The 14,297-nt window shown below is 42.5% G+C and overlaps 1 protein-coding gene across 1 annotated transcript in view; it reads left to right on the plus strand.

The window, feature by feature from the left end:
• Positions 1-221: 221 nt before the first annotated feature.
• CNOT3 (CCR4-NOT transcription complex subunit 3) overlaps positions 222-14,297 on the plus strand; it is a gene marked incomplete in the record, with an annotated part of 468,179 nt that continues 454,103 nt past the window's right edge. Inside the window, 1 exon segment of the mRNA XM_073602305.1 lies at positions 222-246.

A 14,297-nucleotide genomic window follows, 5' to 3' on the forward strand; every position in this document is an offset into this window, starting at 1 on the left:
TATATATATATATATATATATATATATAACATACACACATACACACACACACACACTGTGACTAATCATATCTCGATTATGTGTTCCAGTTTGGGGACGGAGGTTCTCTACTACTACTACTACTGACAATGTGTGGAAAGGAGCCTCCTTTTTAAAGTTTTGGTGGAAGAGGTGTTTCCTGTTTGCAAGGGGAGGAGTCACTCTCTCAAGTGCTGTCCTGAAAGACTCAAGGAAAACAAGTTACCGGTAAGTCTAACTTGAATTTTTGCCTTTTTCAATAAAAAAGATAGACAATTTTGAACCTTTTGCTATAAAACATTCTCAATCATATTTAAAAAAAAAAAAAAAAAAAAAAAAAATCGATTTTCTTCATTAACCAGTTGCCAACCGGCCCATAGCCAAATGACGGCTGCAGGGTGGTTGGATAACTCTGGGATCACGTCATATGACGTGATCCCAGGAAACAGCTCCCGCGTGCCCCCTGGGGCGAGCACACGGGAACATCTGTGACCGCCGGGTGCTCTGGACCCGGCGCATCACGGATCACGGTAAGCGTCCGCTGATCGCGGCCGTTTACCATGTGATTGCTCCGTCAAATGACGGAGCGATCACATGTAAACAAACCGGTGTCATGTCATGACGCTGGTTCCTCTCTCCCCCGCTCTGTACTGATCGGTACAGAGGGGGAGGGATCGGATGGGAGCAGCGCTGTGGGCTGGATGTGTATTGCTCACAGCGCTGCTCAGTGACATGTGCAGTCACATCCACCCCTCCATGCTCAGCCACCCCCCCCCATGCTCTGCAATTCCCTGTGCAATACTCTGCAATTTCCTGTGCAATACTCTGCCATACCCTGCCTCTGTATGTGGCCAGGCTGTGGAAGTCTCACACGTGTGGTATCACCATACTCAGGAGGAGTAGGAAAATCTATTTTGGGGTGTCATTTTTGGTATGTACATGCTATGTGTTAGAAATATTGTATAAATGGACAACTTTGTGTTAAAAAAAAAAGTGTTTTAACCACTTCCTGCCCGCCGGCCGTCATACGACATCCTTGACTTTGTGCAGGGATATCTGAATGATGGGTGCAGCTACAGGCATCATTCAGATATCAGCTTTTTCAGCCGGCGATTCCCTTCACCATGAAAACGATCATAGCGGCTGTTCCGCTGCTTGATCGTTCTTACGGGAGGCGAGAGGGTGCGCCCCCCTCCCGCCACCCTCAGGTGCTTCTACCGACTCACCGCTACGATCGAAGCCAGGATTGTTTTTTCTTTTTTTTCTTTTTATTTCAGGCTTCCCAGCCTAGAGGTGAGATGTGGGGTCTTATGGACCCCATATCTCACTGTAAAGAGGACCTGTCATGCCATATTCCTATTACAAGGGATGTTTACATTATAATAAACATTATAATGAATTAGAATAAAAATGATCAAAATATTTATATTTTGAAAAAAGCGTCAAACTAAAATAAAGCAAAATGAACAATAATAAAAAAAAAAAATGTTTTTTGTCCCCATGTGCTCGCATGCAGAAGCGAACGCATACGTAAGTCCCGCCCACATATGAAAATGGTGTTCAAACCACACATGTGAGGTATCGCTGCGATCGGTAGAGCAAGAGCAATAATTTTGGCCCTAAACCTCCCCTGTAACTCACAACATTTAAGCAGTAGAAAAATTTTAAAGCGTCTCCTATGGGGTTTTTTAAGTAGCGAAGTTTGGCGCCATTTCACGAGGGTGTGCAATTTTGAAGGGTGACATGTTAGGTATCTATTTACTCGGCATAACTTCATCTTTCACATTATGCAAAAATATTGGGCTAACTTTACTTTTTTTTTTTAATCACAAAACCGTTTATATATAAAAAAAAAAAAGCGTTCGACAAATTGCTGCGCAAATACCGTGCGAGATAAAAAGTTGCAACGACCGTCATTGTATTCTCTAGGGTCTTTGCTAAAAAAAAAACTATAATGTTTTGGAGTTCTATGTAATTTTCTAGCAAATAAATAAATTATGATTTTTACATATAGGAGAGAAATGTCAGAATTGGCCTGGGTGCTCCAGAACGCCTGAATGTGCTCTGTGCATGTTGGGCCTCTGTATGTGGCCACGCTGTGTAAAAGTCTCACACATGTGGTATCGCCATACTCGGGTGTAATTTGTGGTATGCATATGCTGTGTGTGAGAAATAACCTGCTAATATGACAATTTTGTGCAAAAAAAAAAAAATCTTGATTTTGCAAAGAATTGTGGGAAAAAATGACAACTTCAAAAAACTCATCATGCATCTTTCTAAATACCTTTGTAATGTCTTCTTTCCAAAAAGGGGTCATTTGTACTTTTCTGGCATGTTAGGGTCTCAAGAAATGAGATAGGCCATCAGTACTTCAGGTGTGATCAATTTTCAGAGATTGGCACCGTAGCTTGTGGACTCTATAACTTTCACAAAGACCAAATAATATACACCGATTTGGGTTATTTTTACCAAAGATATGTAGCGGTATAAATTTTGGCCAAAATTTATGAAGAAAAAATTACTAATTTGCAAAATTTTATAACAGAAACAAAGAAAAATGCATTTTTTTTTTACAGATGGCGATCAGCGATTTTAGCGGAACTGCGACATTGTGGTGGACAAATCTAACACTTTTTGGGAACCTGTGACACCAATATAGTGATCAGTGCTAAAAAAAAAAAAAAAAAAATAATGCACTGGTCACTGTAGAAATGTGTTCCCTGCGGGTGTTTTTCTAACTGTGTGGGGGAAAGGGTACACTCGAGGAAGAGAGACATTCTGTGTTCCCGATGATCTCTCTCTCTCTCTCTCTCTCTCTCTCTCTCTCTATCTATCTATCTATCTATCTATCTATCTATCTATCTATCTATCTATCTATCTATCACCCAGGAGAAAGAATAAATACTTTTACCAAAGGAATTGGACCCAGTTGCCAGCAGCACTGAGTCAAAGAGGCATAGAGATAAAATATTGGTGATGGTCACAGGCATAATCCTCAAGAATCAGACACCATATCTCTCCGACAAACCAGGTCATGAAGATCCGATTCTAGTAGAAACAAAAGACCTCCACATAGTGTGAAACCGTCTCGTATGAGGTTTATTTAAAAGGTTGCATCATCTCTGAAGTGACAGGCATATCATCATAACATCTCTAAAAGGTGATCACCAAAACCTTCAAACTCGCAATGACAAGGAAAAGACTCCAGCAGACCCAATGCGCTTTTTCACCTTTTGGAGATGTAATGATGATATGTCTGTATTTATTCTCTTTCCTGGGTGGTGGGTGCATGTGTGACATGACTCCTTTAATGGACATCTGTGGTTCTTTATGATCCTAATTGGAATGGACTCCAGCTCTCCTGACTTAGACTTTCTTTTTGCACATTTTGCGGTTTCATATTTACAGTTTCATATTTACAGTTACATATGTGGATTTTTTGCACATATATATTTGCACTTTATGTCAAACAAAAATCATCTTTTTTCACTTGCATATATCTATGTTGATATATTTATTTATAAGATTTAAGGTTATTTCACATTTAGTGCAGCACTTGTTTAATAGAAATAATAGTGTAGTGATAGATCCGATAGCACTCTCCAATACAGAAGCCTGGCTGGGAGGGACTTTAGGGACAGAAGTATCGGGTGTCACGGCAAATTCATTTACTTGAACATACACAACATTTTTGGGGGGGGGGGTTGCGGGCTGTTTGGGTAAGAGGGAGGATATCTGGGAAGTGTCTTTCATGAAGTCTTCACAATGAATCGGAGCAAATTCATTCAGGGGTGTGGCCATGCAGATAGAGCTGGGCTGTAATAATGTCCTCTTGAAATTTTAGGTAGGTTGGGGGATCTTTGTGTCATTTGGAAAAGATAACATATGAATTGTACAAGGCTAGCTGAAACAAGTAAATGGTGACTTTTTAAATTTTTTTTTTTTTTAATACCAAAACTGTGATCTCCTGGTGGCCAAGTAGGACTGCATCATCTAGTCATTCATATTCACCCCCATGAATAGGTTATTTTCCTGTACACATTTAGGCTTCTGGACGGGACTTCATCTTGTCTGAAGTTCTACCGTGGTGTCATCATGTATTGTGGAAAGGATACATGTCTCTTTTATCTCTATATAGAGATAGAGAGATAGAGATCTATATCTAGAGATAGAGATCTATATCTATATCTAGAGATATATTCATTAACTTTGTTTTATCTCATGGTTACTGTGAAATTGTGTGAATGCATCAATGCAGTGCATGTCATCTCAGATAGCAGAGCTTGGATTCATTGAGCCCAGGTTCACACTGACAGCAGGATTGAAATCGAACTCGCACGATTTGATACCCGCCTGTCAGTCCCGATTTTGGGAACGATTTCAGAGACATCTGTGCGGGTTGCTGCACAGATGTCTAAATAAATCCCATGCCGAAGTTGCCAAAAGTAGTACAGAAACTACTTTTGGGAATTGGTACGGCGCCGCAAAGTCGGCATCACAATGATTCGGACGGTGCCAATGCTGGCAATGGCTGCCGATTTGCAGCGATTTGACATGTTAAATCGCATGCCAAATCGCTGCAATGTGAACCTTGGCTCAATGCGTTTATCATTGGACGACTGTTCTGTCCATCACAGGAGGCGGGGCTTTCTATTAAGGAGGCCGCCGATAAAACAGGAGTTTCTCCTGTATGTCTGTCGGCGCTCGTCCCGCCCCCTCCCTGTTTCCTCCAAGGCTGCAGATGTGCATGAATCGGGCTGCACTGATGGCAATGGTGAGTCTGCATTCAGGGCAAGGGGGGTGCTGCATTTATGGCACTTGTGAGGCTGCATTGATGGGCACTGACCCTTATTTTGCTTCACAGTTCTTTATTTAAAATGTAAGATTTTTTTTCCTGAATCTTCCTTCTTAAAGTGAAGGTGCGTGCTATATGCCAATAAATACGGTATATCCAAATAATATGCCCGAGCTCATCTCTTTACTCACACACAGCCACAAAGGCAGGAGAATTCTTGTTGGGCTAATCTGACTTCAGAGTGGGAATGTGGGTTTGAATAACTTCCTACCCTTTTGGCTCTAGCTTTCATCATAGCTTTTTGGCTTTGCTAAATTAAATTCGTATGTGTAATGTGTGAGGCTGGACGTGCTACTGAAATTCTGTGGAGAAATGTAGGGAATTGTATTCACTGTGAGAGCAATTCTTTTAATTGCAATATGTGCTACTAATGAGCATGCCATCTCCTTTTATTTATTTATTTTTTTTGCTCAACTCCAAAAGCACTAAAGGTCCTCACTTTCAATGATGGCTGCGTCTACACCGAAAAGGCTAACTGCTTCTTTAGTCTAAGGAAAAGTTAAAGCACTTTTACTAACCTGTTCCTTTGCTTCCTTGGCAAAGTGTCCCTACCCTCTGCTTTGGCAGTGGACTGTTCCCCTGTGTCCTTGTGTCCAATGCAGAGCTACTGTCCCTGCATTGGTCTTGAAGATGTTTTAAAGTAATTCTGAAGGCTGCAAAAAAAAGCAAATATGTTCTTGCTCTGTGCAATGGTTTTGCACAGAGTAGCCCTGATACACTTTTTTTTTTTTTTTGTGTCCCCTGCCAGCGGTCCTGGCTCCTCCTCCCTGCCTTGCTGAGTGCCCCTATAGCAAGCCTCTTGCTATGGGGGCACTCTAACAGGCTCACTCCTGAGCTGCGCTCCTGTGCATTGACATTTTGTCTTCCTCATTTGCTCACTGGCTGTGATTGACAACAGCAGGAGCCAATTGCTTCCACTGCTGTGTGAGCCAATGAGGAGAGAGACCCAGGAAAGCCGCTACTATCATGCATATCGCTGTCTCGAGATGGGGCTCAGGTGAGTATAAAAGGAGGGGGGAGGAGAAGCTGCACCCTGAAGCCTTTTTACCTTAATGCACAGAATGTCACTTGCTGTGGGGGCACAGAAAGAAGAGGAGAAGCTGAGAGCACCGGCGGGGGACCCCAGAAGAGTGGGTTCAAGACCCCTCTGTGCTATACAATTGCACAGAGCGGGTTAGTGTGACATGCTTAATATTTTAAGGTTAAAGTGACAATGATCCAATGTGTTTTACATGGATTATTCTAAAATATCAAATATACCGTGTGTGTGGTGTGTGTGTTTTTTTTTTTTTTTTTGTCTTACTGTTTTTAGGCTTCTTTCTTTTTGTCCTGTGCATGCTCCCTATAATCTTCTAATGCACCTCACTGCTACTAGTGTAGAGCGATCAGTCCTGTTATTTTAGGAACACTTGCTCCGCTCTATACGTTCTACATTTCCCATAGAGGGAGGTGTCTGCAATGCAGGTAGATGTTTAGTCCATGTTGGAGGCGAGCAGGAAAGGGTGGATACATTCACATAACCCAAGGGGGACATGGAGAATAAAGATAGTCACCCTAGAGATGAAACGAAAGAGAGAGTATATTCTAGTTATATTTAGACATATCTTATTTTATATTAAAAAAAAAAAAAAAAAGTGACTTTTTTTTTAGGGCCCATGCACACTGCATCTCAGCTGCTCCCTACAGGCTTTTGAGCCTTTTGTTGAGCTCTCATTTTTTCTGCTTGGAAACATTCCTCCTTGTTAGCCAATGTGTCCAATGCACACTATGGTGTTTTCAGGAGTTTACAGGCAGAACCCCCCCCCCCCAGCAAACTTGCGTATTTGAGAGGAGCTTTTGAGCAGAAAAGACGCCTAAGTGCCCAGAAGTGCTTGAAAAAGGGTCAAAAAGCTCTAATGCACAAACAAGGCCGAAGGGAGGGTTTGTTAAAAAAAAAAAAAAAAAAAAAAAAAAAGCTTATGCTCAAAGAAGCTCAATAAAAATGTGCAAAAAATCACAAGCTTCTTCAAGCTGAAATATAAGCTCAAATGCCTGTAAAAGCTTTTGGGCTCACGCACACTGCATCTCAAAGAAACTGCTCCTACAGGCTTTTGAGCTTTTTTTTTTTTTTTTTTTTTTTTTTTTTTTTTTTTTTTGCCTGGAAACTCCCCTCCATGTTGGCCAATGTGTCCATGCTAACTATATGACTTTTTCAGGAGCGTACAAGCAGAAGAAACCCCCACCAAACTTGGGGGCACGCAAAGGAGCTTTCAAACAGAAAAGACGCCTAAGTGCCCAAGAAAACACGAAGTTTAAATGCACGAAAATAAATAAATAGAAAAAATGAGCTAAGGGGAGGATGTTTGAAAATAATGCTTATGCTCAAAGAAGCTCACTAAAAACATGCAAAGCAAGGTTTTTAAAGACCTGGATGAGTGACTTTGGGGAGGAGGAACTTGACTGGCCTGCTCAGAGTCCTGCCCTCAACCCTATAGAACACCTTTGGGATGAATTGGAGTGGAGGCTGCAAGCCAGGCCTTCTCATCCACATCAGTGCCTAACCTTACAAGTGCGCTACTGGAAGCTTGGTCAAACACTCCCATAGACGTACTCCTAAACCTTGTGGACAGCCTTCCCAGAAGTTACATAGTGGGTGAGGTTGAAAAAAGACAAGTCCATAAAGTCCCCCCCCCCCCCCCCTGCTGAAACCACCGCCTGTGGAAGAGAATTCCACATCCTTGCCGCTCTTACAGTAAAGAACCCTCTACGTAGTTTATGGTTAAACTTCTTTTCTTCAAAATTTTGGTTAGTGGCCACGTGTCTAATTAAACTTCCCTCCCCGAAAAAGTTTTATTCCTAATGTGAGGTCACCAGTATGGTATTTCTAAATTGAAATCATATCCCCTCTCAAGCGTTTCTTCTCCAGGGAATACAAGTTCAGTGCTCGCAACCTTTCCTTATAAGTAATATCCTCCAGACCCTTTATTGGCTCTGTTGCCCTTCTTTGTACTCGCTCCATTTCTAGTACATCCTTCCTGAGGACTGGTGCCAGAACTGGACAGCATACTCTAGGTGAGGCTGGACCAAAGTCTTAGAGTGGGAGAATTATCTCTTTTTTTTTTTTTTTTTTTTTTACCACTTCAATACAATACAGGCACTTAAACACCTTCCCGCCCAGGCCAATTTTCAGCTTTCAGCGCTGTTGCAGTTTGAATGACAATTGCGTGGTCATGCTACACTGTACCCAAACAAATTTTTTTATCATTTTGTTCCCACAAATAGCTTTCTTTTGGTGGTATTTGATCACCTGCTTTTTTTTTTTGCGCAACAAATAAAAAAAGACCCAAAATTTTGAAAAAAAAGTTTTTCTCTGTTTCTGTAAAAATTTTTTTGTAAATAAGTACGTTTTCTTCTTCAATGACGGGCACTCGTTGGCGGCACTGGTGGGCACTGACAGATGGCACTGATTGGTGGCACTGATGACACTGAAACATAATGGTGCCAATCAGTGCCCATTTGTGGGCACTGATTGGCACAGATTGGGCACATGTGGATGGCCATGGGGTACATACCTGGCCATCCACATGTTGCCCCTTCCCTGGTGGTCCTAGTGGCGATCCCTGGTGGTCCAGAGTGGTGATCTGAGAAGTGGGCTGCGCTGATAAACAATCAGCGCAGACCCCCCCTGTCAGGAGAGCCGCCGATCGACTCTCCTCTACTCGCGTCTATCAGACACGAGTGAGGAAAAGCCGATCAATGGCTCTTCCTATTGACATTGTGATCAGCCATGATTGGACACGGCTGATCATGTGGTAAAGAGCCTCCACCGGAGGCTCTTTACCAAGATCGGTGGAGCGGTGTGTCAGGCTGACACACCGCTCCACCGATCGCCGCGATGCGTGCCTCCGTGGGCGCGCAGTGGCATGTTATCCTGCTTGGACGTCATATGACGCCCAGTCAGGATAACTGAACCACCGCCCGGCCGTCATCTGCTATGGGCCGGGCGGGAAGTGGTTAATGCATGCCAATATTCTATTTTGCTTTAACAGCAGCTTGGCATTGCATGCCATTGCTGAGTCTTTCATCTACTAGGACCTCCTGGTCCTTTTCCATCCTAGATTCCCCCAGAGGTTCACACCCTAGTGAGTAGATTGCATTCATATTTTTGCCATCCAAATGCATTATTTTACTTTTTTTTTTTCTACATTAAACCTCATTTGCCATGTAGTTGCTCACCCCATTAATTTGTTCAGATCTTCTTGCAAGGTTTCCACATCCTGCGGAGAAGTTATTGCCCTGCTTACCTTAGTGTCGTCCGTAAATACAGAGATTGAACTGTTTACCCCATCCCCCAGGTCGTTTATGAACAAATTTAACAGGATTGGTCCCAGAACAGAACCCTGGGGGACCCCACTACCCACCCCTGACCATCCCGAATATTCCCCATTTATCACCACTTTTGAATCCATGTACTCACCCTATGGTCCATGCCAACAAACCTTACTTTGTACAGTAAATGTTTATGGGGAACTGTGTCAAATGATTTAAAAAAAAATCCAGATACACCACATCTATGGGCCTTCCTTTATCTAGATGGCAGCTCACCTCCTCATAGGTTAATAGACCTGTTTGGCAAGAAAGATTCTTCATGAATCCATGCTGATTACTGCTAGTGATACCGTTTTCATTACTAAAATCTTGTATATAGTGCCTTTATCATCCCCTCCAAGAGCTTGCATACTATTGATGTTAGGCTAACTGGTTTGTAATTCCTAGGGATGTATTTTGACCCTTTTTTAAATATTGCCTGCTACAGTGGCTTTTCTCCAATCAGCTGGTACCATTCCAGTCAGCAGACTGTCAGTAAAAATTAGGAACAGTGGTCTGGCAATTACTTGACTGAGCTCCCTAAGTACCCTTGGGTGCAAGCCATCTGATCCCTGTGATGTTTTAATGTTAAGTCCATTTCTAATTCTGTCCTCTGTTAGCCGTGAGGGTGCTTCCCGTGATGTGTCATGAGGACAAATCCTGCAATTTCGGTTACTGAAGCCACCCAATTCCCTTGTGAAGACTGAGAAGAATAAAGTCAATACCTTCGCCATCTCCCCATTCTTTGTAACCAGATGTCCTTCCTCATTCTTTTTGGGGCCAATATGATCTGTCCTCCCTTTTTGTTACGGTTTATATAGTTTAAAGAATTTCTTGGGATTTTTATTTATTTTGCTCTCCTTCGCTATGTGTCTTTCGTGTTCTATCTTAGCCGCCCTAATTGCACCTTTAGGCCCCTTTCACACTGGGGCGGTGGGGGCATCGGCGGTAAAACAGCGCTATTTTTAGCGCTGTTTTACCATCGTTTTTGCGGCTGTATTCGGCCGCTAGTGGTGCGGTTTTAACCCCCGCTGGCGGACGCAAAAGGGTTAAAACCGCTCGCATAGCGCGGCTATAGCCGCGCTGCCCCATTGATTTCAATGGGCAGGAGCGGTGAATACACCGCTCCTTCACCGCTCCAAAGATGCGGCTTGCAGGAGTTTTTTTCTTCTCCTGCCAGCGCACCGCTTCAGTGTGAAAGCCCACAGGCTTTCACACTGAACAAACAGCAGCGGCTGTTTTGGGTCGGTTTGCAGGCGGTATTTTTACCGCAATAACGCCTGCAAACCGCCCCAGTGTGAAAGGGGTCTTGCATATCTTGTTGCATTCTTTGTAAAGTCTGAATGCTGATGATGATCCCTCAGCCTTGTATTTTTTGAAGGCCTTTTCCTTTTATATGCATTTTAAGCCAAGAGTTGAAGCTGTTTTAGCTGCAAAGGGTGGGCCGACTAAATATTGAACCCTACGGACTAAGATGCCATTAAAGTGATTGTAAAGGCTCGTTAAAAAACAAAACAAAAAAAAAGTCATACTTACCTCCTCTGTGCAGTTGGTTTTGCACAGAGCAGCCCGGATCCTCCTCTTTGCTGTGCCTGGCCCCTCCCTCTTATCAAGTGCCCCCAAAGTCAGCAGCTTTCCTATGGGAGCACTGGACCCGAGTCACAGCACTGTGTGTCCATTTAGACATGGAGCCCTGGCCCTGCCCCCTCTCTCCCCTGATTCGCTGACTGACTTTGACAGCTGTGGGAGCCAATGGCGCTGCTGCTGTCTCATCCAATCAGGAGGTGTGTCCCGGACGGCTTGGACATCGCTGGAGAGAGATGCGGCTCAGATAAATAATTAGGGGGTGCTGGGGAGGCTGCTACTTACAAAAGGTTTTTTATCTTAATGCATAGAAGAAAAAAAAAACTTTCTGCCCTTACAACCCCTTTTAAAGTTCATACGCGTGTAAAGGCAGGCGTTCCAGTACTTTTGGTAATAAAGTGTATATTTTTTATTTTTTCTAAATTCTAGTTCCCCTATCTACCAGTATACCATGAATGTACTTCTTTTGCAAAAATTAAATGACTTTCCATTTATTCTACACACGCATACCTTACTGTCTTCATGGATGTTTCAAAATGATTATCCATTACTTCTGTCTTACTTCCTGGACAGACTAGAGGTCATTACACAGAAAGGAGTTGACCTCAATAGCACACACTCTCCATCATCCACACTCCTACCCACCCATTTCCAGGTGCATGTTTTTTGAATGTAATGCTATCAATCAGTGATCACCCTTCTCACTAAATACATGGGCCTCCGCCTTAACTTTAATCTTGCATAGATCAGTCATTTGGGATTTTGAAGTGTGCAGGAAATGAGAGATGAGATGGCAGCCTATGTTGATAGAGCTGTAGTATTGAAAACAGAATAAGTGTGCCCTGGGTTCTGTAAAGTTCAACATACGCTGTACGATCTCCTTTAGATCTACCATCAACTCTGTAGTGCAAGGGCCTGTCTGATTGGATACAGAGTGATTTGGCTAGATAGGTGTTTCCTCCTATTATATAAATTTGGTAAATCTAAAGGAAGTTGTACAATCAGTTTGTATAATGTAGTAAAATTACTAGTTGCACTTTCATTGCAATTAATTAATGGCACACCAAAACCGAAGCAAACACATTTTGCCATGTGAAAAAGCGGGTGGCAAATGCTGCAAAATGCACAGTAAAAAACACGCAACCCATAACACGCTAAAAACATGCAACCCACAACACGCTAAAATGTCCCATGCGCCACGTAGTGCAGCCCAATGAAATCAACAGGCTGCCCTATGCGTGCCATGGGAAAAATGAGCCAAAACATGTGCGCCCCCGCTAGGCTAGATGTGATTGGGTCCAGAAAGTGAAATTATTGCATTAACACAAGAACAAATGAGGCTCTAATCACATCTGTGGATTTTCCTTGCATTTCAGAAAATGCGCCAAAAATCACAGTAAAAAACGCACCAAACTCTGCTCTAAAAAAAAAAAAAAAAAAGTTCTGAAGCTTAATTGGGGCGATTGTTGCGTGTAGGGCAGCCCATTCAGGTGAAAATCGCAATAAGCGTATATTGATTGGTTTGCGCAAAAGTTAGTGTCTACAAAATAGGGGATAGATTTATAGCATTTTTATAATTTTACTAGTAATGGCGGCGATCTGCGAAAATATAAATAAATATATATATTTTTTTTTTCCGTGACTGGGACATTATGGCGGACACTTTTGACACATTTTTGGGACCTTTGGCATTTATACAGCGATCAGTGCTATAAAAATGCATTGATTACTGTAAAAATGTCACTGGCAGTGAAGGGGTTAATTGTGTTCCCTAATGTGTGTTCTAACTGAAGGGGGGGGGGGGGGATGGGACTTGCTAGGGGAAAAGAGATATATTGGTGTTTTATACTTTGTATGAACACACGATCAGTCTCTTCTCCCCTCTGAGAACTGAGTTCTCTGTGTTTATACACAGAGATCCAGGTTCTCACCGTGCCACGAAAGCTCTATTTGTGGGGAAAAAAAATGTGTTTTGGTGCAGCGTTGCACGACCGCACACTTATCAGTTAAAGCGACGCAGTGCCGAATCGCAAAAAATGGCCCAGGCCTTCAGCAGCCAAATCTTCTGGGGCTGAAGTGGTTAATGTGGATGTAAACCCTCTCCTATACCCAGTGAAGTGTAGAATAGCCTCAGATGATACCCAGAGATGAAATAAATATCCCTGCATTTGTTTTTCATATCTGTTGTCTTCAGATTTCTACATTCTTTAGAAAGTGCACAATGTTACAAGTCTTTTTTTCCTGTTTCAGCAGTGGTTGTGGAGTCTGGGCATACACTGTAAGAGCTGATTGGAGGAAAGGCACCCCCCCCCCCTTTCACATAGGCAGAGGAATGAAGGAACTTACAGAGCTACGGTCTGAATAGACAAGTTCTCTGCTTCTCTATCTATAAGTTCCTTCCCTGACACAAATTTCCAGCTGCTTTTATCTCGTATGTCAGAGCTTGTCAGAAGTTATCATGCTGATAACAGAGGAACGGAGCAGCAGAAAGACCCGGGACTTAGAGCTTTGGATAGATAAGTAAACACTTCAGTAGAGCAGCACGATTAATCGTTAACAATCAAAATTGTGATTCTACTTCCCTCCCTATCTTAAAACAGCATTCCCAAGTGCAGAAAGTTCACTTCTGACAGCTGACAAAGAAAAAATACAGGCAGCCTGTCAAGTTTAGCTCAACGAAGTAACACTTTGTTCTTAGATCAAAGAGAATGAACTTTGGTTTGTAAATGAGGTCAGTTTAACCACCTAAAGAGTAACTGCAGTCTGCTCGCATAATTTGTAATAAAAACACTTTGCCATTCTGAAGCTTCCCTCCAACCACTTTGCAAATTTTATATGTGCTTGCCAAATGTGCTGCAGAAATCTGCCTCCACTGAGTTTGGCTGCATCCATTCTAACTGTGGACAGCTTCAGCTGCCTGTTCACTTCCTGGATTTACACACACACACCTCCTGCTTTGCAGCTCTGATTGGCGCTCTTATGACTCATCATAGAAAATTACTTGGAACCCCCAAACATTATATAGTTGGCCCAATTTTTTTGTATAACGTGAAAGATGTTATGCCGCGAGAATCGTGAGAGACTCATGATCTTGTAAGCAAAACAAATCTCATTTTGGTCAGAATCGTGCAGCTTTATACTACAGATATGTGCCCAGGTCAGATTTCATGAATGGGATTTACAACCACTTTAAAGTGGTTGTAAAGTCAGAAGGTTTTTTATCTTAAAGTGATTGTAAAGGCTCGTATTTGTGTGTGTGTTTGTGATATAGATATATATATATATATATATATATATATATATATATATATATATATATATATATATATATATATAATAAAAATGCCTTCTCTGCGCTGTTGGTTTTGCACAGAGCAGCCCCGATCCTCCTCTTCCCACGTCCCTCTTTGCTGCTCCTAGCCCCTCCCTCCTTTTGAGTGCCCCTCAGCTAGCAACTTGCTACAGGGGGCAACCAAGCTGCGTCAGAGCTCCT

This window comes from Aquarana catesbeiana, linkage group LG10 (assembly GCF_042186555.1).
Source record: "Aquarana catesbeiana isolate 2022-GZ linkage group LG10, ASM4218655v1, whole genome shotgun sequence".
In the NCBI taxonomy this organism is placed as follows: domain Eukaryota; kingdom Metazoa; phylum Chordata; class Amphibia; order Anura; family Ranidae; genus Aquarana; species Aquarana catesbeiana.